This window comes from Zonotrichia leucophrys, chromosome 17, assembly GCF_028769735.1.
Source record: "Zonotrichia leucophrys gambelii isolate GWCS_2022_RI chromosome 17, RI_Zleu_2.0, whole genome shotgun sequence".
NCBI lineage: Eukaryota > Metazoa > Chordata > Aves > Passeriformes > Passerellidae > Zonotrichia > Zonotrichia leucophrys.
In genome coordinates, this window is record NC_088186.1 from 5,253,176 (window position 1) to 5,277,321 (window position 24,146).

A 24,146-nucleotide genomic window follows, 5' to 3' on the forward strand; every position below is an offset into this window, starting at 1 on the left:
CGAGGTGTAATTAAAGTGGCTTTTGGGATGTAAATGAAAAGCCAGGTGATGGGTTCCTGAGGGCCAGAGGTCACTGTGAAACCCACATAATCTTAACTTGGGCTTCTGTCGGGTCGCTGTGATGGGGATGCAGCCGGTGACCCTCGGCTGGAAGGTGCCACGGGTGGTGGCTCTGAGCTGGCACCTGGGGGTGCCCACAGGGACCTGGTGGCACTGGCCATGTACAGAGCCTGCAGCGTGTGCTGGTGGCAGGATGGACACAGCGCGGACAGGATGGACCAGGACCTATCCCATCAGTAGCTCTCAGGGACGGGCAGACAGTGCCAGAGATGTGACAGGCAACGGGGACAATGTCTGGAGGCCACCAAGGGACACCAGGATGGCTCATGGGCTGTCCCCAAGCCCTGTGGCAACGGGCACAGGCAGCTCTCACCTCCCTCCTGCCTCTCAGCATCCCAAGCAGGCAAGACCCTGTCTGCATGTGTGTCCCTGGGGAGGCTGAGGGATCCTGGCCCCTTTCCCAGCCCCAGACAAAAGCCTGGGAACAAAAGCCCGCGGGATGCGGGAGGCATCTCCCGGCCGGGGGGTATTTGTTTAGCCCGGGGGGGAGGTGAAGAGGGGAGAGGAAACTGCATTTCAAAGCGTTTCACCCTTTGAAAACCCTTCACAGCCCCCCCAGTGCCCTCTGCATGGCCCTGGTATCCCTGCGAGAGGACACCGAGTCCCCTCCGGCCACCTCCGCGGCTCTGCTGGGAAGGGAATAAGAAAGATGTGGAAAGTAAAAAAAAAAAAAAAAAAAAAAGGAAATGCAGCCAGGAGGAGGGAGCAGATCATCGCTGCGGGAGCATTTCTGTGGCTCAGCCCCTCTCGGGGTGGGGAAGTTGGAGCCCCAGCTCCAGGGACTGACTGCTGGGCTGAGAGTGAGCTTGAGAATTCATGTGCTTCTCCCCAGTTGTCTTCATTTTGACAATCACACTGTTGGGTTTTTGGGGTGGGGATTATGCTGGGGATGGATCAAAGCCTGCACCTGGTCCCTTCCCAATCTACCAAGGGAACACAGCCCCTTCCCAGTCTACCAAGAGATCTGAGCCCCGGCAGAAGGTTGGCAGAAGCCACCAGCCCAAGCCCATCTCTGCCCAGGCTTCTCCAAGAGGGTGCCACCAACACAGGGAGGGCTCTGGCCACCTATAGTCATTCTCAGGCTACTTTTGCAGGTCCCCTCTCCATATCCAACATCCCAGCACACACAAACCCTCAGCACCTCCAGCCCTGGCTGTGACAGCAGCCTGTGCCACAGGGACACCGCACACATCAGGTCTCAGGTTTCCTGGGGCTGTTTCTGTGTTTCACCACCCTAAAAACACCTATTTCCTCCAGGATGTGCAACAGAAACAGCCTCTGGCATCTTCTCCTGAGAAGCAGCTTCCCAGTTTGCAGCTGAGCACTGTCCCAGTGAGTTCCCCTCACCCTGTCCCTGCACAGGAAGGCACCGTGCGAGGCCCCAAACCTCCCAAAGCCCAGCAAAGGTGGGATGTGGATCCCAGGCACTCCTGCCACCCTCCAGAGCTCAGCATTCTGTAGAGATGAAGTGGAGAGAGGTGCAGACAGCAGTGCTGACCACATCCAGGGCTCTCCGGGCTCCTCTCCCCTCGGACGCGCGGGCGGACGCCGAGCCCACGCCGGCAGCGGCGCTGGGCAGATGGAAAGACCAAATGATGGCTTTGCAGGGGGCCTGGGATTTGTTTGAGCCATCTCTGTCTCAGTGAGTGACTTCGAATAACGGATACACTTGAGAAAATCGCCATCTGCTCCCGGACAATTCGCAACCAGAGGAAAAGGTGAAATAAATTCAGCGACTGTATTATCCGCCCGTCCGCTGCTCCGACAGCAGGGTCAGGCTTTGTGCAGCGTCCTGAAAGTGATTTGGGAATGAGAGGATGGTTTGGGATGAGCAAAGAGCAGACAGGCAGAAAAGGATGGAAGAGTTGAGGCCCCGGGATGTTGTGCCCACAGCAGGGCTCTCCTGGCATCCCGGGTTTGGTGAGTTTGGCAGGAAGACAAAATCTCACCAGATCTTTTTTTTTTTTCCCATCTCTGAATTTTGAGTGCCTCCTGCTTCCAGCTGGGCTGGAAATACCACAAAAACAGATGCTACAATGCAGCAGATTTTGTGTTTCAAACACTGGAAGAAATCAGACATGAAAAATAAATGCAGGGGGCTGCAGTGGCTGGGCTGGCGATGAGGCTGAGGGCACTTGGAGAGCCCTTGAACCCACAGCCCAGCCCATGCCAGCTCAACTGCTCCAAAAATCAAACCTTTCATCCTCAGCAAAGCAAACCCACTTCCAGGAGCAGATAAAAATGCCCCCTGCATCTCTGCTTGGCCATGCTGTGAGCCCAGAACCCACACAATGCTTAGACTGCTGTTTTTCTTGCAATTATCGGGGGATGAATCTTTGTCCCAGAGTCACAGCACTGTGCAGCAGATCCTGTCTGAAGGGATCCCTGGTGCTTCCAGCAGAACCTCACTGGGGGAGAAAAACACTCAGAGTTTGATCTTGCAGGGGCAGGAGGAACTGGGCAAGAACAGGGCTGGATGTGACCATTTTTGGTGCCCTTTTACTCTTGGCAAGCCCAAAGTGAGGGTGCTCAACACTAACACTGCCCTGCATTGTGCCTGCACAAAAAGGAGCCTGTTGCACAGATGATGATGGGATTTCTGCCTTTTCCTCCTCACTGGACTTTACCTGGGCATGAAGGTGTGTTTGGCACCTGGGGAACACCACCCAAACCGGCCCCACCAGGCATTGCCTTGGCCAATGCAACCACCTCAACCCAGGCCAGCCCTCCCCAGTGGGGACACAGCCATGGGGTTGGGTGGGACAGCCTGGGTCCCCCCAGCCAGCCCCTGTTCCCAGGGAAGGGATCCTGCCCTGCACATCCCAGACACCACACTGGACCCGTGGGGCTGCCACAAGCCAGGGATAAACCCTCCTGAGGGGCAGGGGCTGCCAGTGCTAGCATGGGTGTGCTGGCGTGTGGGTGCAGACAGAGCCCCCCCGACGTGTTTGCTGCCAGCACAAGAGATAAAACTCTCATTTATTTGGAGAGGCAGGAGGTGGGTGCTTCTGAGAGAGAAAAATTACTGTGACCCAGCCCAGACACCTGATTGGGTGTCACTGGGGACCCTGTGCAAGGTCCTGGGGGGCACTGCAGTCGCACAGGGTCCCACCCTCTGGCCTGGGGCTCGGTGTGTGCTGTCCCTGTCACAGCTGTCCCCTCCTCACGGTGGCGACTGGGACAGGTCCCCACCTCCATCCCTAAAGGTTTCCTGCCAAGAGCCACGGGCAGCTCCTGCTCAGCACCGGGAGGGAAAGAGAGTGCCTGAGAGCAGGAGCCCTGCTGGCACCCTGAGGATGAGGATGGAGAGGAAGCAGAGGGTGAGGATGAAGAGGAAGCAAAGGATGAGGATGCAGAGGATGAGGATGCAAAGGATGAGGATGAGGAAAGGGCAGAAGCATAGGATGAGGATGAAAAGGAAGCAGAGGATGAGGATGGAGAGGAAGCGAAGGATGAGGGAGGGGAGGAAGAGGAGGATGAGGAAAGGGAGGAAGCAGAGAATGAGGATGAGGAGGAAGCAGAGGATGAGGATGGAGAGGAAGAGGAGGATGAGGAAAGAGAGGAAGCGGAGGATGAGGATGGAGAGGAAGCAGAGGATGAGGATGGAGAGGAAGAAGAGGATGAGGATGGAAAGGAAACAGAGGATGAGGATGGGGAGGAAGTGGAGGATGAAGATGGAGAGGAAGCAGAGGATGAGGATGAAGAGGAAGCAGAGGATGAGGAGGATGAGGATGAGGATGAGGATGAGGATGAGGATGAGGATGAGGACGGGGAGGCAGGCGGGGTGGCAGGGCAGACCGTGTAGCCGGGCGGCAGCGAGCGGGAGCGGGCAGGCGAGGCAGCGCGAACGAGGGAGAGGGAGCAGAAATCTGTTGGCCAGGCTGCGCGCTCCGCTGTCAGCCGGCTCTGATTAACGGGCTGCCTTCCAGCTCCGCGCCGGCTGCGTTCCTGGCAGCAGCGGAGCCCCCCGGCTTCCTGCCGTAGGAGTGGCTCGCTGAAAGGTTACATTTGCACAATGTGCCGCTGGAAAAGCGGTGCCAGAGGTTGCAGGCGGGGGAGCCGGGCGAGCGGGCGAGCAGGCAGCTCCGCTCTGCCTGTGTAATGGAAAAAACCCTCTGGGGACGAGCAGGAAAATATCAACTTACGCTCCCCCAGCACTGCAAAGCTGGGCCCGGCCGGCCGGGGATGGGGGAAGGAGAGCAGGGGATGGGGGTGAGCACCCCCAGGGCCCCAGAGCTGCTCCGGATCTGCCCCAAGGAGGGGCAGAACAGGGCTCTGCCCATGCCCCGGGGCTGTGGGGCACAGAACCCTTCCTTGGGATGCTCCCAGAAACCCTTTGCACTTGCCATCGTCAGGATCTCTGTCCCTGCTGCTTGGTGGGGAAAGCTGAGGCTGCTGAGGGGAAATGTTCGGATCTGGCCAGGAAGGATTTCCTCCGGTGGAGGCTCAGGCCGCGCTGCTGTGATTTATGGGGCTTGGCACAGCCACGGCTGCATCCACACACACGCACATGTCTCATCCCCAGCTTTCCCAGCCCTTCTACCTCATAACTTTTGGGCTGGGAATATTATTTTGGTGTCTGGGAAGTCCAGCTCAGATTGCTGAGCCCACCATAGCTGTGTCTGCTCTAGAGCATACCCTAAAAAACTCTGCTCACCTCCTCCGTCATCCCTCTTGCACCAAAACAAATTCTCCTGAGCAGCTCAGCACCCTCCAGGACAGAGCCCTTCATCCCTCCCTGCACAAGACCTTCTTTCACCTTCTCATTCTTCATTGCATCTCAATTTGGCCACCTTTCTGCACAAGAGAGGAGTGGTGAGAGCAGCAGGGGCAGCACCCAGCCTCACCCCAGGGTGCTGCAGCCAGCTCACTCTGCCTTGCAGGAGCTGGCATTTCCCTTTCTCTCTCCCTTGTTTCCTTGGTTTCAAGCTTTTTCTTCCTCATTGAGCCCCTAATTAAAAAAAAAAAAAAAAACAACTCTGGAGGAATCCCAAATTCAGGGCCCTCAGAGCAGGGCTGCAGCTGCCCCTGCAGGCTCTCCCTGCCTGGGTATGGGATCCATGGCCGTGCCCTGGCTCCTTGGGGTTTGTCCCAAAGCTTTCCAAGCCCCAAACTCCCACCCCCACCAGGTGGCCTTGCTCAGCATGGCCCAGCTGGGTCCCCACCATGGTGTGAGTCCTCCCCCTGCGCTGTCCCCGGCTTCCCTCTGTGTTTTCATTAGGATTTGGAGATAAGCTCCCAAATAAAGGCAGTGTTTTTAACCACTCTGCCTTATCAGCCAGCATCCAACAGCGTTCCCCATCCACACAGCCAGGCTTGGGAGACTCTCTAGGGGAAAAGGGACCCCAAACATGGAGGCCTCTCCTTCTCCCAGCCCCACAGCCAGCACTGTGCCTCTCTGGAGGGCACCAGGGGCTTTGGGAAACTATTTCTAGTGCTGGCCCCTGCTCAGGGACAGCAGTGTTAATGCAACCACACACATGAATACAACCCAAGGACCAATTCAGCACACCTGGATTTTATTCCTGGTTGTGCCACTGGCCCAGGGATGACCTTCAGTGAGTTGTTTCCTTTCCCTGTGCCTGCTTTCCCTTCCCTGTTTCTGCTTCTCTCCCTCTCTCAGCCCTTCCTAAGCCCAGCATTGCTCTGCCCCAGCCCAAGGAGACTCCATCTGAGCTCCACAAAACTTCCCCCACATAAAAGTGAGCAAATGGCAGCAGCTCTGAGCATCCCTGGGTCCTACATCCTCCAAGGGCTTAGCAGAGACCCCCCCTCACTGAGCCTCTTCCCTGCTGGGCCATCCCATTGCTCATTTTTCAGTGTGTGTGCAAAGGCCTGGATATGGGAACCAGCTGCCAGCAGCTTCCAGCCCCCAAACACTGCCCTGGGGAAAATGAGAGCCTCACAGGAGCCTGGCCCTGGGGTGTCCCTGGGATGAGGCTGAAGATGGGTCTCACTCTCTTCCTCTTAGTCTTGGGGACTGTTGTGGGGGAGATGTTCCTCCAGGGATAAGCACAGGGGAGGAACGCCAGTGATGGCAACAAACTCCCTCCCTTTTAGCACTGCTTGAAGGCAGCAAACCAAGCCCAACACCCCAGATAAACCCTACTGTGGTTGCCCAAAGAGCCACCACACCATAGAGGGTCCCCATTAGAGCTCAGCCCCATTAGAACCCCATTGCTGGCAGCAGGAGCACTTCCATTTGGCTGGCATGGAGGAACACAAATCTGGACCATTCTACCCCTCACTGGCAGGGTTTTGGTGCACTGGAGGCAGAGAATCCCATGGGATGTGGGCAGGAGATGCATCAGATCCTGGGCAGAGCACCCTGCTCACAGCACAGCCCTGCTGGGCTCCCTCCCTGCTCAGCAGAGGTGTTGGGGCTGGCTGGGAGAGCAGCATGGGGGGCACACAGCCCTCCCATCCTGGGGAGGAGGGTGGAGGTGCAGTCTGGTGATGGCAGCACCCATCTCCACAACACATCCAGCCCTGGGAGCAGGGCAGGAACCTGGGACTGGGAATGGCAGGGGAAAATAAGTCCTGTGGTGAATGCCTCCAGTGCAGAGGGATCCCAGAACCCTCCCCTGCAGGCCCCGGTGCCAGAGCATGCAAAGAATCCCAAAGCCAAAGCTCTGCCAAGAGCCTGAGCTCCCTGGGGAATTGAGCCTGGCCACAGCTCTCAGCGTGGTGGCTTCTGGGGACAGGGGTGTCACCCTGGCAGTGCTGAGAGCTCTCACCCTCATCCTGCACACGCTGCCTTTCATGAATCAGAGCCATCTCCAGGATGAGGCTGTTTCCTGCCCTTTTCCCAAACAAGGTCTCCAACCATCCCAAAACCCCTTCAGTCCACAGAGCCCTCGCTTGCAGACAGCAGAGATCTGTTGGATTGCATGGGGCTGGCGTTCTTCCTCCTTTCCAGCTGTTCAATTGCATTATGGACAGTTAAAAATACATCACATACTTTCCTAATGTGACTTTTCCGTGGTAAGCAGCATAAGCAGCAGCACGGCTGGAGGTGAGGTGCTGGTGGACACAGGGGAGCTGCTCACTTGTGTCCATGGATGGGCAAATTTGGGTCCCACAGAAGGGGATTGTGTGACCCTGGGGCAGATTTGACCCAATTTGTTCAGTGTCTCTTGCCTCAGTTTCCCCAGTTATGGTCCATTCTCTGCAATAAGATCTCATATGAACGAAAACTTGACAGGGTTTGTTGGGCTTTATAGAAAATGGGTCTTTGCACAGGATCAGAGATTAATAGAAATTATCTGTTTTGAGCTGGAAATGGTTAATACATTGTAGCAGAAAAGCCCAATTCCTGAGCATGACTGGAACTGACCACATGGGATCCATGGAAATGCCAGAGGGATGTGACCTGACCAGAGCCCGCAGTGGGCACAGGGCAGTGCCAGGGCAGCTGAGCTCAGCCTGAGGCACAGCATTGCTGTGAGCCATGTGTGAGCTGGATCAACACCCAGCAGCACAGCAAGCTCTGCTGAGGTCCGGAGTGGGTGGGAAAAAACCCCTTTGACTTTCTAGAGCACTTGAAGGAACAGCTTGTGTCCCCAAGGATGGGCTCCCTTGCAGCCTGAGACACCTGGGGTGTGGGGAAGGCAAAAAGAGAGCAAAGGAGATTCCCTTGGATCCAGGTCCAGCCCCCTGTGCCCTGACCAGGCCTCATCTGACCCAGCCCAGCCCTGACAGCACGCCCTCAATGGCACAGCCCCGGAGGGGAGCCCAGCACCCCAAAACAGCAGAGACACCCTGGACCCCAGCAAGGGGCTGGGATGGGGAGGAGAACCTGCGAGAGGGCGAGGAAAGAGTTAAACCCCGGCGCTGCCAGCCCTCCCTCCCGCTTCTCTGCTAACTTTGGGAGGAAGGGAATAGCATAAAGGTAAGAGTGGAGGAAGGAGAGAGGAGACAGATGAGAGAAGGAGCGAGGGAGAGGGGGAGCGGGAGAGAGGAACAGACGGCAGAGAGGGAGAGCGTGGGGGGGGAAGATGCTGACGCTTCTCCTCCATCTCGGCGAGAGGCAGATAGAGGGGAACAAGGGGGAAAAAAAAAGGAAGGCAAAGACCAAGGGAACATGGGAGAGGGAGAAGGAAGGAGCCGGAGCGAGGGAGCATGTGTGAAAGTCGCAGTGAGAGAAGGGGCCTCTTTGATTCCCCGTGCCTCATACCAGACAGTGTCTAGACTGCAGCAATTATTGTCAGCTCAGAACACCCAGGCATTGCCATTTCAGCTGAAAGGGAGCTTAACAAAGAGCGAGGGAGAAAAAAAACTACCCTGCCGGCGGTTAGCTGGGCTCCCTCCAGCACAAGGGGCTCTCGGAGGCTCCTCCATCGCCCCCCGGCAGCCCCAGCCCCAGGTGCCCTCACAGCGGTGGCTCCGGAGGAGGCCAGGGCTGCAAACAACCCCTGAGCCAGCCCTGGCCTTTGGCTGCTTTGGGGAGCAGCTGTTGGCTCCAGCTCTCCCAGGGTACAGGGCTGGGGGCATGGCAGAGGTGGGGAGGGTCCCCCTGGGAGGGGGGTCGGGGTGTGCCATGGAGGGGCAGCTCCCCAGCTGGCAGCATTTGGATGTGAGTGCCCATTTGGCCGTGAATGCCCATGGAGCTGCTCCCCAGACCAACAGCTGATGGTCAGATGGACCTTGGCTCAGCCCAGAGTCCAGGGCATGCACACACCTTCTCCAAGAAACAGGGATGTGAATCTCAGAGCTGGGCACCCCAGTGTGCACTGCTCCTCTCAGCTCCTTTGGGTCTCAGGAAATCATGGGAGGTCACTCCTGTAAATTCACAGGAATAAAAATCATCCCTCCTGTCCTCCCCTCCATCCTGCCTCCCCACCCAGTGCTAGAGGAGTTACCCTTTCCCCTCTGGAGCCGTTTGCCATCTGAGGGGTTTTAGTGCTGTCTGCAGCTCTGGGATGTGGCTGAGGCTCCCAGGAGGGAATTAACACCCAGAACTGGCTGTGAGTCAGGAATTCCTGCCTCCTGCTGGAAACACCCCCCACGTGCCCCCCAGCCCTGTGGTGACAGCCAGCTCCAAATACCTCCGAGGGGAAGAGGTGAGAAGGAGAATGTGAGTGCCCTGTCTCAAACACTTCCATGGGTCTGGGGGGGGTAATGATCCCACTCAGCTGCCCACGGGGCTGCCCTGCAGGTGAGCCCCTTTGGAAGCATCCCCAGCTCCAGGGCTGTGCCACCCATCTCCTAAATTTGGGTGCACCCAGCAGCATGGCCAAGTGACCTTCTCCACTGCTGGATGGCACCAGGGATTGTCCCTGCAGAGGCTCTTGGCCTGTCTGCTGGGAAAGGCAGCTGATCCCTCCAGATACTGGAGCAGCTCTGGTTTAATTAGCACTTTTAATGCTTGGAAAGGAGGCTCGAGGGAATACCCAGCAGGTTGGACATGATTTCCTCACTAGAAATCCAGCCTGGCAACAGGGAAGCTCCCCAGCTTCAGCCTGCTCAGCTGGGATGGGGTGACTTTGCCCTGGGGTCTAAACCATGGCAAATATCCTTGGTGAGCTCCACTTGGGTCCCTCAGTGCAGGGACACCTTTGTCAGAAGGCATTTTTGTAGCAAACCTCAGCATTCAGCATGCTCTGCCAGCGTGGGTTGTACTGTGAGCAATGCCTGACCCCAAACCAGCCCCACTCAGCTGTTTGTCCTTGTCCCTCTCTGCCTTTGAGGAACAACATCCATTTTCTGGCCAGGTCTGGTCATGTCTGCTAAATCAAGGACTTTTTCTCCCCTGGGTGCAGGGCACTGCTGTTGCTGTGTGGATAAAATCAGCCTTGTTCGGGTCTGGCTGCTGTGGCAGAGCAGAGGAGGTGACAGCACAGGTCCCACAAAGGGCCAGGGTGGCAGAACCTGCCTGGGGAGGGATTCGTCCCCTTGTTCCCTGGCTGGCCATGGGTGTGTGTGGAGATGATGCCATTTTCCATTGCAGGGGTCCCAGGGTCAGAGGAGAGGAATGCCAGCTCTGCCCATTGCTCATGTCCCATCTCAGTGGTGTCCTCAGCTCCCTCATGGGCTTCTGCATCTCAGGATGGAGCATCCAGCTCCAGCAAAGCCCCACAGCCAGGGCTGGTAATCCTCCAGCCATGGAGGACACTGAGATTCCAGCACATGTGGCTGCTGCAGTGAAACAAATGTGTGATATGAGCAGTGGCAGGTCTTCCCCTTGTGAGCCTGGGCTTTGTTTGACCTTCACAAGGAGATTTTGGCCAGCCCACCCTGACCCAGACCTGTGACTGACTTGTGGGCTTGGGGGAGTGTTTTCCCAAAGACCTGAGCAGGCACAGCCGTGAAATGCATCAGGACTGCCACCAGGCTGCCACTGAGGCCTCTGTGCCCATCTCCAATGCCAGACTGAAGCCAAGGAAGGACATGCAATAAGGAAAGGCCTTGCCTTCTCCTCCATGCCACTTCCAGCGTTCCTCCCTCGGGCAGCCTGAGCCTTTGGAGCAAGGGGAGCCCCAGCTCCCCACAGAGCCCTGCAAGGCTCAGCCCTGCAGGGTCCCACAGCAGCCCATGTGTCCCACAGCAGCCCCCTGAGTGTCCCCAGCTCTCTGAAACAGCCACAGTTCCCGGCAGCAGGGAGAGGAGGGATCCGGGAAGCCACAACCGCTGGTGTACGTGCTGGGCTGTGCTGAGCTGTGCTGTGCTGTGCTGTGCAATGCCATTCTGTGCTGTGTCGTGCCATGCTGTGCCGTGCCATGCCATGCCATGCTGTGCTGTGCTGTTCCATGCCGCGCTCCGTGTGTGTGTGTGTGAGGGGATCCGGCCCCATCCTGCTCCGTGTGTGTGTGTGTGTGTGTTTGAGGGGATCCAGCCCCATCCTGCTCCGTGTGTGTGTGTGTGTGTGTGTGTGTGTGTGTGTGAGGGAATCCGGCCCCATCCTGCTCCATGTGTGTGTGTGTGTGTGTGTGAGGGGATCCGGCCCCATCCTGCTCCATGTGTGTGTGTGTGTGTGTGAGGGGATCCGGCCCCATCCTGCTCCGTGTGTGTGTGTGTGTGTCTGTGTGTCTGTGTGTCTGTGAGGGGATCCGGCCCCATCCTGCTCCATGTGTGTGTGTGTGTGTGTGTGAGGGGATCCGGCCCCATCCTGCTCCGTGTGTGTGTGTGTGTGTGTGAGGGGATCCGGCCCCATCCTGCTCCGGGGCAGCGCCGGTGCCGGCAGAGGCCGGAGGGGAAGGCGCGGGGCAGCCGGAGCTCTCTGCCCGCAGCAGGGACAGCACCAGCCGGGCCTGGCACGGCTCTGCACCCTGTCCTGCACCCTGTCCTGCCCTGTCCTGAGCACCGCGCCAGGCCCGCGGCCGTGCGGGGGGCACACTGGCACCCCTGTGCCCCACCGCGACCCTCGCTCACCTCCCCGCTCTCCATCCCTCCCCTCTGCAGAGCTGGCTGCAAATGCCAACTGCCTGTTTTCCAGTTCCTCCAGATTTACCCCCTCCTCCTCCTCCTTCCCCCCCTCCTCCCCTTCCTTCCTTTCTTCTTCCTGGGTTAAAAATAATCAAGTTTCTGGGAAGCAGCAGCCCTGCTGCGCCTGCCTCCCTGCACTCGCGCCCCGGAGAATAGCTCGGCTCGGCTCGCTCCGGCCCCTCCTCGCTGCTCTCTCCTTCCTCCTCCCCACCCCCTACAGGGATCTGACTAATATGCTTGGGCTCTGCTTGCCAGCTCAGCTGGAAAGGAATTTAACCATTGCGTGCCCTGGAGGGGAGGAGTGGAGAGCCCGGACCTCTCCCCATCACCCGGGACCCCTGGTCTGGGTCCCTGCCCGGCCGTGTCCCTTGAGGGCTGCCCAGAGGATGATGGAGAGGAAGGGATGCACGGTGAGTGGTGCTCTCAGCCCCAAACTTACAGGGGTGCAATGACCCTCCTGGGCTCCCTCGGAGGGATCCTGGCTTCCTGTAGGCAAAATGTGGCACCATGGTCCCCGTGGCTTGGCCCGTGGGAGCTCCTGGTGCAGCCACAGGTGCTCCCTGGGCACCCACAGCCCTGCCTGCGACCTGCCAGGGGCCTCAGAGCTGGGTGAGGGTGGCAGCGATGCTCACAGCTCACAGAGGGACCAGCAGCTCCAGCCCGGCAGCTGTGAGGTCTGCAGGGACCGATCCCCGCGCTCAGGGATCCCGGGCTCAGCCCTGCTGCAGTGCAGCTCTGGCAGGAGCTGGCAGCCCTTTGCCGACTGCTGGGACTCCGCTTCTCCTTCAGCACAGGGAGCAGGAAGCAGAAGAAAAGGCAGAGTCACACCTGGGTAAAAACCACACGGGGAAAGCTCCTCCGAGGCTCGATCCCCTTCACTCTGCCCCCATGCCAGCCAGGCTCTGAGCACCAGCAGGTTTCCCAGCCTTTACAGCAGGGCAAGCACAGCAGAAAGCCTTGACCAAGGTTATCCCAGCGAGTTTGTGGCAGAGCTCAGAACTGACCCCTCCTCCGCCTCCCCGAGGCTCCAGCTTGCTGGTGTATTGCAGCATCTCCCTGCTCGGCCAAAACCTCCCCTTGAAATCTCCTGGCCACTGCAGAAGGGCTCCAAGGCCAGAAATCCCGAGCTCAGCAGCCCCGCGGAGCCAGGAGCAGCGGCTGGGCCGGCGCTCACCCCCCGGCCGGGCTGGCTCGGCCCCGCCGCTCCCGTGCCAGGGCACAGAGCGTCCCCCAGGAGGACACGGCCCTTCCCGGAGCCGCTCCGGGAGAGCTGGAACTGCAGCCCCGCCGGAGATGGGGCTGGGAAGGAGGAGAGGGCGCTGGGCACAAGGCAGGGCCCGGTGAGAGCAGGAAGGCTCTGCCAGAGCATCACCCCGAGCTGCTGGGATGGTCCAGCGTTGCAAAAAGGATCTGAAAGAGGAAGATGTCTTCTCTCCAAATGCTCCCTTAAATGGCAGTTTTGCTGTAAAACAGGGGAGGATGGAGCTCAGTGTTTGTTTTCTCTGCAGGACCCAAGCACGGCTCAGCCGGGACTGTGAGCCAGGCTGGCTCAGCCCTGCAGGAGCACGATCTGCAGCCCCAGCTCTGCTCTCCCAAACGGCCCTGCAGAGCCAGAGCTCGGTGCAGGGCTCAGGGCAGGACACAGGAGGGGAATAAGCCTCCAGTTCATTTCCAACTCAGTTGCCTGCCCTGGCACTGGGGCTGGGGGCAGCAGGATGGGTGTGTGGGGGACCTGCCAGCCCTCCCTCTGCACCAGGGGATTCATGGCCAGAGCCCCTGTGGCCCCACACAGCCAACAGTCAGGGCATGAAAGACGTGACGGCAGGACACAGCCAGGAGCCAGAGCATGGCCAGGCTCTGACCATCCCATGGTGAGCAAAACCACTCCCATTCCAAATCCTCTGGTGCCTTGGGAGCTCCCTCCAGCACTGCCTGTCCCACAAGCCCTGCAGCAACCTCAGCAGCCAGGAAACGCTGGCAGCAGTGAAAGGGATTGAGAAATTGCAGGCAGCAGGATGAGACATGCGCCAGCACAAGCAGGATGTGACTCGGGGGTGACTGGGATTGCTGGAGGTGCCACCAGGAATCAGAACCTGGGGCCCATCCTGTGCCCTCCCTCCCATGCTCCTCACAGCTGAGCCCCAGCCCAGCCTCTGCTCCCCACACCAGATCCCATTTGTGTTTCACCACCTAAATCCTCTGTTAACACCATGGTTATATCTTCTCCCTCTCTCCGCCCCAGGTTTTGCACTCCCAGCCTGCCCAAGGCTGTTGCCCAGGGCTGTCCTTGTCCCCACAGTGCCCCAGCCCCCTCACCCCATCTGCAGGGCACCCCTGATATTTCCCGAGGTTTTTCAGCACAGTCTGGATGGCAGCAGTGGCAGGTTTGGGGGTTGAAGGGGAGTTCAGACACTGGCTAGACTTTCCCCTTGTCCTGCCTCAAACCAGCTGTTGCAGCACTGCAGGAAAGGAGAAAGGAGACGATGAAGGAGGAGAAGTAGAGAAGAAAAAAACAACACAGGAAAAATATTTTTTTCCCCTACTTAACACCCAAAGCTTTGTTTATCCACCAGCCTCTCAAGCTGAGGCTGGCTGATCCAAGGTGGCCCCTTCCATGGGTGCTGTCTTCCCTGTATCTCCCATCTCCTACTCCCTCACCTGCCATGGTCCCTGATGGGCTCATCCCCACATTTCATAGCCCCAGCATGGCTAAGGAAAGCCAACTTAGCTGGCATTCCTGCAAAATCACCTGTTCTTCCAGCCAAGGAGTTCAGCTCAATTCCCAACCCCTACCTGCATCCGGGCTCACCAGCCTTCCCTTCACATGGGAGATTATTTACCTTGGGTGAGGAAAAACAGAGCAAAAGGGACAGATCCAGCTGTTAAATCCAGCAAAGCCCAAAGCTGCTTCTGCTTCAGCTTCTTCCTTGCTATGGGAGACAACAGCAGGGAGATGTCAGGCTGCCATGGGCAGAGCAAGGACACCCAGGACATCCAAGGACACCCAGGACATCCAAGGACACCCAGGCCCCTGGTAGATAAGGTCATCCCACATTCTTACCGAAAACCACCATGGAAAAGACCCTATGGCACCAACAGCTCCAACACTGGACAACAAAATCTCAAGGGGTCCAAGGTGTTGCAGCTCTTCTTTTCCATCTCTCCCACAGGTAGGGCACAAGGAAATGTTCCCAGGGGAGAGAAAATTCCAAAGCTTGGGATGGAGAAACAGCACTGCAGGAGTGCAGTAAAGCCTGGAGGCCAGGATATCCTCCTGGGACACACCTCTGGACTCAGGAGGGTGCAGGAGCAAACCAACATCACAGCAATGCCCTGAAACTCAGTTTCTTTATGGGTAGCACAGTGTCTCTGAGGTGGGGCAAAACCTTTATCCTCCATCCATGATCCAGGAGTGTCCTCATTGTCCTTCCATGGCAGGGAGGCACCAGCTGGGAGGCTGTGATGGGGACTTGCTCTGTGCTCTACTCTCCTGGTCACTCTCATCTTTCTAGGAGCTGAGGGGGATTTTCTTTGTTTGGTTTTGAGGGAATAGTAAATTCACAAACAATTGGAAGATTCAAAAAGGCTGAATCATCCTGAAACTCAGGGTGAAATTGAAAAATTCTTTGGGATAAAAAAAAGAAATACCAGTGCCAGGCAGAGGAAATGCCTTTAAAGATGTAAACCACCTTCTTCCATCAGTCACCTGATGATCTGTTGTCTTCAGAAGATTCAAGAATTTTCTTGATTTCTTCATTAAAAAAAAACAAACTATTTTTTTTCAATTAAAAAAATTGTCTCAATATAAAAGAAGAGATATAAGTAAATTAGGCAAATCCCAAACAAAATAGAACAAAACAAAAACATTTCAGGCTAAACCAAACATTCTGGCTTTACCTAAAACAATTGCTTGCACAAGAATGGGGTATTTTGTGGTTTCTTTTCTTTTTCGTTTTACCAGAAATTGCCTACTTATTTTGGGTTGCCATGGTCCAATTCCCACACCCAAGACATTCCATTTGGGCACCAAGCAACACTTTCCATTCATTTTTCCAGAACATGGTTCTCCACCGATGGACCAGACCCACTGCAGTAGCTCCCTTCTCCAAGAAAGATGAACCCTTTGGTTCTGCTTCCTCACCGACCTCAGAGCCTGCCCTGTGCACCCTTCCCAGGGCCCTCAAGGAACCCCTCTGGAGCAGGGAACAGAATCTCTTCTCAGGAGATCTGATTTCCAACCCAACCCAACCCTACCTATCCTTCTCGTTGCCACCACCCATGTCCCCAATCCTCCAAGCCCACCACCCAGACCAGGTGCCAGGTGGCACCATTAAGCTCACCACACAGCCCCAAGAAGAGGGATTTACTACCCCAAAAAATAAAAACCAAAACAACAAAACACACACACACACACAAAAAAAAATCAGTTTTCCCTAAGGATGCAGTGGAGCAGGTTGGGAGGGGGGTGTTAGGCAGAGTGCAGGGCTGCATTTCCACCCTCACACCTGGCTGCAGAGGCAAGCGGCAGCAGGGCTGCGCATTCCAACCCCAGGCAGAGAGAGGTGAAACCCCAAGAAAGTAGCAAACAAGTCGAGGCGTAAATACAGCACGAATCCACGGCACTTCAGCGTGGTTCGTTATCTCCGCTTAGACTGGAGTCGGTGGAGCCGGGTTTGAGAAGAGCAGAAATATCAGCAATTAAAGATATGTCGTGTCAAAAAAACTCTAAACTGATTAAAGTTGAAGGCTCCGTTTTCTTCTTTTCATCAGAGAACGGAATCAAAACCTGCCTGGAAAGACGCGCTCCCCCCGTTCCCAGCGCTCCGAAGGCAGCGCCTGCATCCGTCCTGCTGTGTCCCTGCATTTTAATTACCACCTTATTAATATTCATGAGGCTAGGCACTCAAGGGGGATTGCAGTCTGTCATTCTCTCTCTCTTTCTCTCTCTCTTCCCCCCCACCTCTCTCGGCTGAGTCGGTGGGGTTTTTTTCCCTTCCCCTTCCCAACAGTTGGCGCGCTGCGGATCCGGGTGCGCGCAGCCCCGAAGGCGCCGGGCGTGGGGAGGCCCCTGTGCCGGCCGGTGGCGGGGCTGGGAACGCGGGTGGCTGCGGGATTGCCCCTGCCACAGCCCCGGCAGCCGGGGGTAAAACTGCCCCCGCCGGGGGAGTGATGCTGGCACACGAGGGAGAGCTGGAACACGGGGGAAATATGTCTCTCACACACACACAGAGCTCCGGGTAGCAGCATCGCTTCGGAGTGCTGGGGTGATGCTGTAGGACCTCCAAGAGAAGAATGGGGCTGTGCAGAAAGGCACCAGGTGAACACAGCTGTCCTCAGCCCCCACAGCACCACCTCTCCTTGGGGACTGAGCACCCTGCATCCCCAGTTCACCCTGCAGCCAGTTCACCTTGCACCCCAGCTCACCCTGTACCCCAGTTCACCCTGCACCCCAGTTCATCCTGCACCCTAGTTCATCCTGCACCCCAGCTCACCCTGCAGCCAGTTTACCCTGCAGCCAGTTCACCCTGCACCCCAGCTCACCCTGTACCCCAGTTCATCCTGCACCCCAGTTCATCCTGCACCCTAGTTCACCTTGTACCCCAGTTCATCCTGCACCCCAGCTCACCCTGCATCCCCAATTCACCCTGCACCCCCAGTTCACCCTGCACCCCAGCTCTCCCTGCTCCTGCAAAAGCACCCATTGCTGCAGCAGGTGACAGCACCATGGCACAGCCATGTGTCCTTGCTGGAGCCACTGCTTTGGCCATCAAGGTGAAGTGGGACCTAAGGAGTCCTGCATGCATCCAGCAAGGGGCTGCCCCCGCAGATGTGCCCCAGCTGCTGGTGCAGGTTTCTGGCTGGGCAAATTGGACCCCAATTGTTTTCTCAGGTCCAAGGAGCTGAGGAGAGGGGCAGGAAGCCTGGGTTAAGGGCACACAGAGGGAATGGAGCTGGAGGTAAATCGATTTCTCATTCCTAAATTGAGCAATGTGGGGTTTGCACTCTCCTTGCTGCCATGCAGCGTTTAACCCTTTCTGCCTCCGGTACTGAAAACAGAGGCCACGTGGGCAGCAGAAAACTGTCCTGGCTTTGCAAACCCTGCTCCTCCTTATCCTCTCAAGTCACTGTCCCAGTCCCTGTCCAGGAGATGATGCAGAGCCCAGCCACAGGTGATGGGCAGGTGCCCCCATCACCTCACACCATTCAAAGCCATTGGCAAAGGGACACACGGGGCTGCTCCATCCCAACAGCCACCAGTTGCAGGCTGGAGCCCACCTCCCCTTTTCAGTCCCACCTTCCCCCAGTCTCCTCCTCTTCCATCTAACCCTAACCTTAACCCTAAGGACACCCTTTGAGAACCTGAAGCCTCTTTGGGGATGCATCCTATATCCCTCAGTGCTGCCTCCCCATCACCAACCACCTGCAAGCAACCTGTCGAGAGACACTCCAACTCGGCGGCTCCCCAACGCCCCACTTGCTCAGCTCCACAAATATTTGAATTAAGGTCCCCTGGGGAGCCACAGTCACAGAGTAACTGATTTCTCCTCCTTCATTATATCTCTGTGTAATTTACCGAGGGACGGCAGCGTGTGCCTCCGTTCGAGCGAATTCCCAGCAGGACTCCCAAGAGCTCACAAATCAGGAAAAGGCAAGGCATTAGAATATGAAAGGTGAGGATGGTCTCCCCACCAAGACTCATCTTGCTCTTCCCCAGCTCCTCCAGCTCCACCAGCTCTGAACTGTGTTTTATTTCTGCCTGCTGCCCCTTGTACAAGAAGGGAGGTCATGGGTCCATGGTGCCATGTTGTCAGCTCTGTCCCTGACTTCTAATCCTTTCTGGGCAAGAAGAAAGGAGAAAGGGTCTCCTCCCTTGTGGAAACATCTCAAGAAATGCCAGGGAAGCTGATGCAGCAAAGGTTTCCAAGTGAAATTGTGTCCCTTGGCCCTAAAATCTGATTTCTTTTCACCTGGACAAGTAGCCTATGCCTCAGTTTCCACATCTACAAAAAAAAGTAGTCACTCCTTCCACTAACTGGTTTAAGACTCCCAGCACTCAGAAGTTGAAGGTCTATAAAAGGCATGAATCCATCTGTGTTGCATCTCTAGCAAGGAGGAGCAGGGGGACAATTTTGCCAGCATGGCTCTAAAGTTACCAGAAGGAGCTTGAAGAGTCACCAAGAAAAAAGAGAAGGGAAAAATGAGGAATTTGGACCAATGATGCACAACTGAGCTGCTTTGCTTTGTTTTCTTGTGAAACACGACATGTGAGGAGGTTGGTCTTGGTTGGAGCCACCTCAGTGTGAAGACAATCGGGGATTCCATGGCCAACCCCCAGGTCTCAGTCCCGTGCTGAGGTGCCAGGGCAGGAGCAGCTCACCCTGAGAGTGGAAGGATGTCACTCCTGGTGGCTCAGGGAGGGTGATGGGACCTTTTTCAGGTCTTTGCAGCATCTGTGGGCTGGGTGGGAGTTGTCTCTCTCCAAATCCCCTGACCAGTGCCAGGGATGTGACACTGGAGTAAAGCACTGGACTGGCTCGGACGCAGCGAGTTCTCTGTTCCAGCAACGCTGCAAACAGCGGAGGGCAACATTTTGCTTCCTGCAAACCCAGAGAAAAGAAGAATTTTTTTGTGAAGAGCTGCAGCTCAGAGGCAACCTGTAATGGAGATTTCAGAAAACTGGGTGTTCCCCCTTCCACCTCCTCTGCAAAGACAAAGACTTGGCAGATGGTGGTGGTGCTCACAGGGCTTGTGCTGGGCTTTTTTTGGGAGCTGGGTATTCAAACCCTCACTCTCATTCTTCACTTTAGAGGTGTGAGTGATATAAAATCTGCCCATCCCAAAATCAGCCCGTCCCTGGGCTATCTCAACTTCTCAGAGCTCTTCCCACAAGCTGAGTTAAAGACCTGGGGCTGCTCAGCCTGTAACAAAGAGCTCTTTTCTCCCCAGCCTTCACCAGTTGTTGGAGTTAAATAGGCTGCGCTGAAACCAAACCAAACAAAGCCCCTGCAAAGCAGCTCCAAATCCCCGTCCCCTGGCCAGCACTCAGGATTTCCCCCGGAGCGCAGGCACGGCACTCCTCGGTGTGCCACGGCTCTCTCCCCACTCCAAAAGGTGGGCTGAAGCAGCAAGGCTTTCCCCCTCCTGTGCCTCTTGCTGCTGGACACCCACGGGAGGTGATCAGGGGGTCTCAGAGTGGAAAACATGCCATGGAGCTGTGCAGCCTCTGCTGCCAACCCCCTGCTCCAGGGAATTCGCTCCAGACTCTGGTTACGCTGCTGCCAGCGCTGTGACCCCCCCAAAGCAGCACAGGAGGAGCCTCATGGGCACCACATGCTGTGGGCACCCTGACGGGACCTTCCCAAACACGCTGCCTCACCCACCCCCTCACAGCCCCTATGGGGCAAGGTCCCATTCTGTGGGGCCAGGTCCCTGTCCTTGGGCACCCCCTCCCATTCTGTGGGGCCAGGTCCCTGTCCTTGGGCACCCCCAGCGCTGCAGCGCCCAATTCCACGGGGCCGCTGCCTTCCCTGGGCAGGGATGCGATGGCAGACGGGGCTCCCCATCGAGGCAGGGGGAGGTTTTGGCCATGGCAGCCGCTGGAGGGGCTGCTGGCGCCTGCGTCCCGGGGGTGCAGGGTGCGGGGGTTCGGGGCGCTCTGTGCAGGCAGCTCCGTGATCAAAGCGCGGCCCGGGGCCGGGGGGAGGCGGGCGGCTAGAGATGAAACGGAGCAAAGTTCCCCGGGTTCGGACGCGGGAGTTGGAAAGGATTCGACGGCAGCTTGGAAAAGGAGGAGAAGAGGGCCGGGAGCAGCAGCGTTCAGCAGAAAGGAATGTCCTGATGGGACGGCAGCCTGAACGCCGGCCAGGAACCCCCCCCCTTCCCAAGGCTGTTTAAAAGCCCCGGACCTCTCCGAGCCCTTTAATTGGCGCTTTAAAAAACTTCCTTGTTCCTTGACGCGGCGAGGTTTGCGTTTCATGCCCAAAATGACTCAATTCCCCCTCTCCCCTCCATGAAAAAAAAAAAAAAAAAAAAATCTCTTTTGAAACGTTTGCTCGAAGCCAGCTCCATCCCCTCCCCAAAAGCCTCGGTAGCCCCCAGCCCTCACCCCACCAGCCTCTTGTGTGTATTCTTGTTCTCCCCTAATAATCCACATCCCAGCTGCCTCCCTCTGCCTTCGCCCTCCTCCTCCCTGCCTCTCTCGCTCCCTCTTTCTCTCTCCTCCCCCCTTCCTCCCCCTTTCCATAACTCAAAAGCTTGTCAGGCTGGTTCCAGACTGCTGGCGCCAGGCTTCACTCCAGGAAAAAAATAAAGCAAAAGAGAAAGGCATGCAAGGCAAAACAGCCCCGCCACATGAACACACATCAAACCAGCCCTTTATCTCCCCGGAATGCTCTCCCCGCTGCAGAGCTCCCTACCCCGGCCCAACAGCCGCGCTCCCCATCCCCGTAACCCTCCTGCAGCAGCGCCAGGCTGCGAGCGCACACGCCCTGCCAGAGACAGCCAAGGAGCAAATACAAGATCTATTATTTATCAGTCTTATCAATTATTTAGAGCCTCGGTGCAGGGAAGGGGTGGGGAGAGGAAGCCATGGAAGAGGCAGTTCTTACCCTGGTAGTTCAGGTGAGGGGGTTCTGCATGGTCCCACCTCCCCACTGGTGCTGGGATGTCCCCAGGACCATCCCTGGCATCCCACCCCACTGACATGGGGTGATTTTTATCCCTGACCCATCCTGCCTTCAGCAGAGCTTCCCCTCACAGCAAGCCCTGATATCCAGCTCCAGGAGCATCCCAGTTCCAGAGCCACTGCTGGAGGGCTGCACTACCCCACAGGCAGAGTGACCACCCAGAGGGTGAGGGTTCACACATGGGGACCTTGGACCTGACTCCTTATCCAAAGCTCCCAAAAATGCAAATTTTAGCACCAATGCACATTTTCTCAGGCACTTCCAACAGCACTCTCCTGGTTTGCCAGTGCATGTCTCCTCTCCTGCAGTCTGGAGGATGCACTGCTCATCACCACTCCCAGACTGCAGAGGTGGCTGGTGCAGGGCTCTGGAGCCTCAAGTCATCCTCACATCCAGCCAACCCTACTGGAGCTGGTTTGGCTCAGGGCAGGAAGAGGAATGTGTCCAGGGCTCTCCTCCTCATGGAGGTCTCAGGTCAGTCTTGACCCCAAAAGGTCACAACCAACATTCCAAACCCCAAACCCATCCCTTGCTGCAGACGGAAAATCCCACCAGTCTACACAGCCCCTCCAGCTCTGTTTTCACTCGGATTTTGGAGCAAACTCCAGCCCACCGTCTTTGTGAGGATGTTTGTGAAGGGTCCCAGCCACCAGGCAGGTGACAGGGGTGGCACTGTGCCCATGGGCACGGGTTCATCCATGGGCCACTGCCGGGAGGCAGATGGCTACCGCAGCCTCCCTGCGAGGTAGCCGCCTTCCCGCGGCAGATCGCACCAAAGTAGCTACAGTGGGAACGTGTGATGAGGTGGGTGTGCTAAGAAGATTTTTTTTGGCAGACTTCAGGATGACTTTATTGCTCACAAGTTCTCGAGTCATGGCTGAGTAACACGCTCATCGCATGTCTGAAATGAAAAAAAAAACAAAAAACCCTTACCCCAGCACAAAATAAATAACCTGGACAAAGCGCGTTTGCCTTGCTGCCCTTCCCTGCTCCAGGGGTTCCAAAGTTCCAAGGCTCCCTCATGGGAGCAGCTGCTGTCTGTGAGCCCAATATTTCCCTCTGAGTTTGGGAAAAGAGGCTCCTATGGACACAACCATCAGTCTTGAGAGCTCCTCATCAGGTCCCCCTCCAAGTGATGGGTTGTGTATTCAAGGCAGAGGAGCATCATCCACTCTGGCAGGATCTCTGTGACATGATTTTAATTTGGGTGGCTGAATTAGCCCAGACTTTTTCATTGGAAGGTGTGACCTCAGCCTGTTTTGGTCTCAAGTGTTTTCTTCTAAAGCTCAACAGTTGTGCCCTGTGTCCCCAAGCCGTGTGAAGGCTCCTGGGTTGGGTGAGGAGAGACCAGAGACCCTCAGGGAGGATAAATTTCTGCAATGCGGATGCTGCTTTGGATGTTCCTGGGTGCCAAGAGGGTGCAGAGAGCTGTGCTGTCTAAGGATAGAAGCATCCCCACCTCCAGTGCCTTCAGCTCTGAGAAACCAGTAGCTACTTTTGAAAAGCAGCCAATGTACTTCCAGCCTGGAAGGAAAACTACTGTCCTCTGCTTCAACTGAGTCAATGGGGGCTGATCAAATTCCTGTGGCAACTCAGTGATCAAAAGGTATCAGATGCCTGCCTAAGCCCACAGGTGCAAAGAAAGTGCTCTCCTCTTCTTGAGGTAGGGAAATTAATGTGAAGAGTGACGAAGTGACTTCCCCAAGGTCACCTGGGAAATGCTGCTGGAGAGCCCAGAACAGAACCCGAATTTCTGCTGTCCATCTCTCAAGTCCTCACATCCACCCTGACCATCCCTGCCAGCCCTCCCACACTCCCACAGACCCCCAAAGCCTTCTGTTCATCCCTCCACTGGAGGGAAAAGAAGGTCAGAAACATGAACCCCTCCAGATGTTGGCTTTTGGGTGCCCTCCAGCCCCAAAGGAAGAGTTCAACTAGGATGGAAAAATCTTCCCCTTGAGTAAAGAAAGAGTAGGGTTCTGCTTTCTGCCATTTATTATCCCAGTTCTCCCACCCTAAAGACTAAGAACAGACGAGAAGTAGTTGGAAGAAGAGGGAAAAAACAAAATTAATTTCATTCCATTGTAACAGGTTCAAAAGGGATGTTTAAAAAATTTTCTACTATTTTGGAAAAAAAAAATCCAGAAAAAACCAGAACAGTCTTTATAATTGCTGTGCCTCCTCCTGAAAAAGCATATTCTGAGGAGAAAAATGGGGGCTTAGGGAAAGGAGAAATTTCACTGAAGATTGAGGGGGGAAGAGCAGAAGGACAAGAGGAACCCCTCATTTAGAAATGTCACAGTCAGTTTCACGAAGAAGAAGAAGAAAAAAATTCCATTATGTTGAGTATTTTTCACAAAAAAAAAAAAAAACCTACTTTGTGTGTGTTTGTTTTTTAAAGGCTGGGGGTTTTTTCCAGCTAAAAATAAAACTCCACATGTTAAAAAAAAAAAAAAAATAAAAAAAGGCATCCGACCCTGGACAAACCCGAGAGCGCTGGAAGGGACAGCAGCTACCCTGGGACGGTTTGCGCCGCTTCCCGACAGGCGGTGACACCTCTGACACCTCCGGCTGCCGCTCCGGGAAGGTTGGCAGGACCAGACCGGCCCCGCCGGCCCTGAGCGCACCCAGCGAGCCGGGCGGGTCCGCAGCGAGCCGGGGCTGGCGGTCACCGGAGCAGGGCTGTGTCCTGCTGCCAGCTCCTGCACACGGGGATGCTGATGCCCAGGAGCACCCCTGCCTGCCGGTGGCCGTGCTCCGGTGCCAGCTCATCCACATGGGAATGTGGAGCCCAGGAGCACCCCTGGCTGCCGGTGGCCGCGCTCCGGAGCGGCCCCGATGGGTGCGTTTGAGGCAATTCCCGGTGGATGCTTCCAAGACCCCTGGTGTGCTGGGAGCCAGCCCTGACCCAGCCCA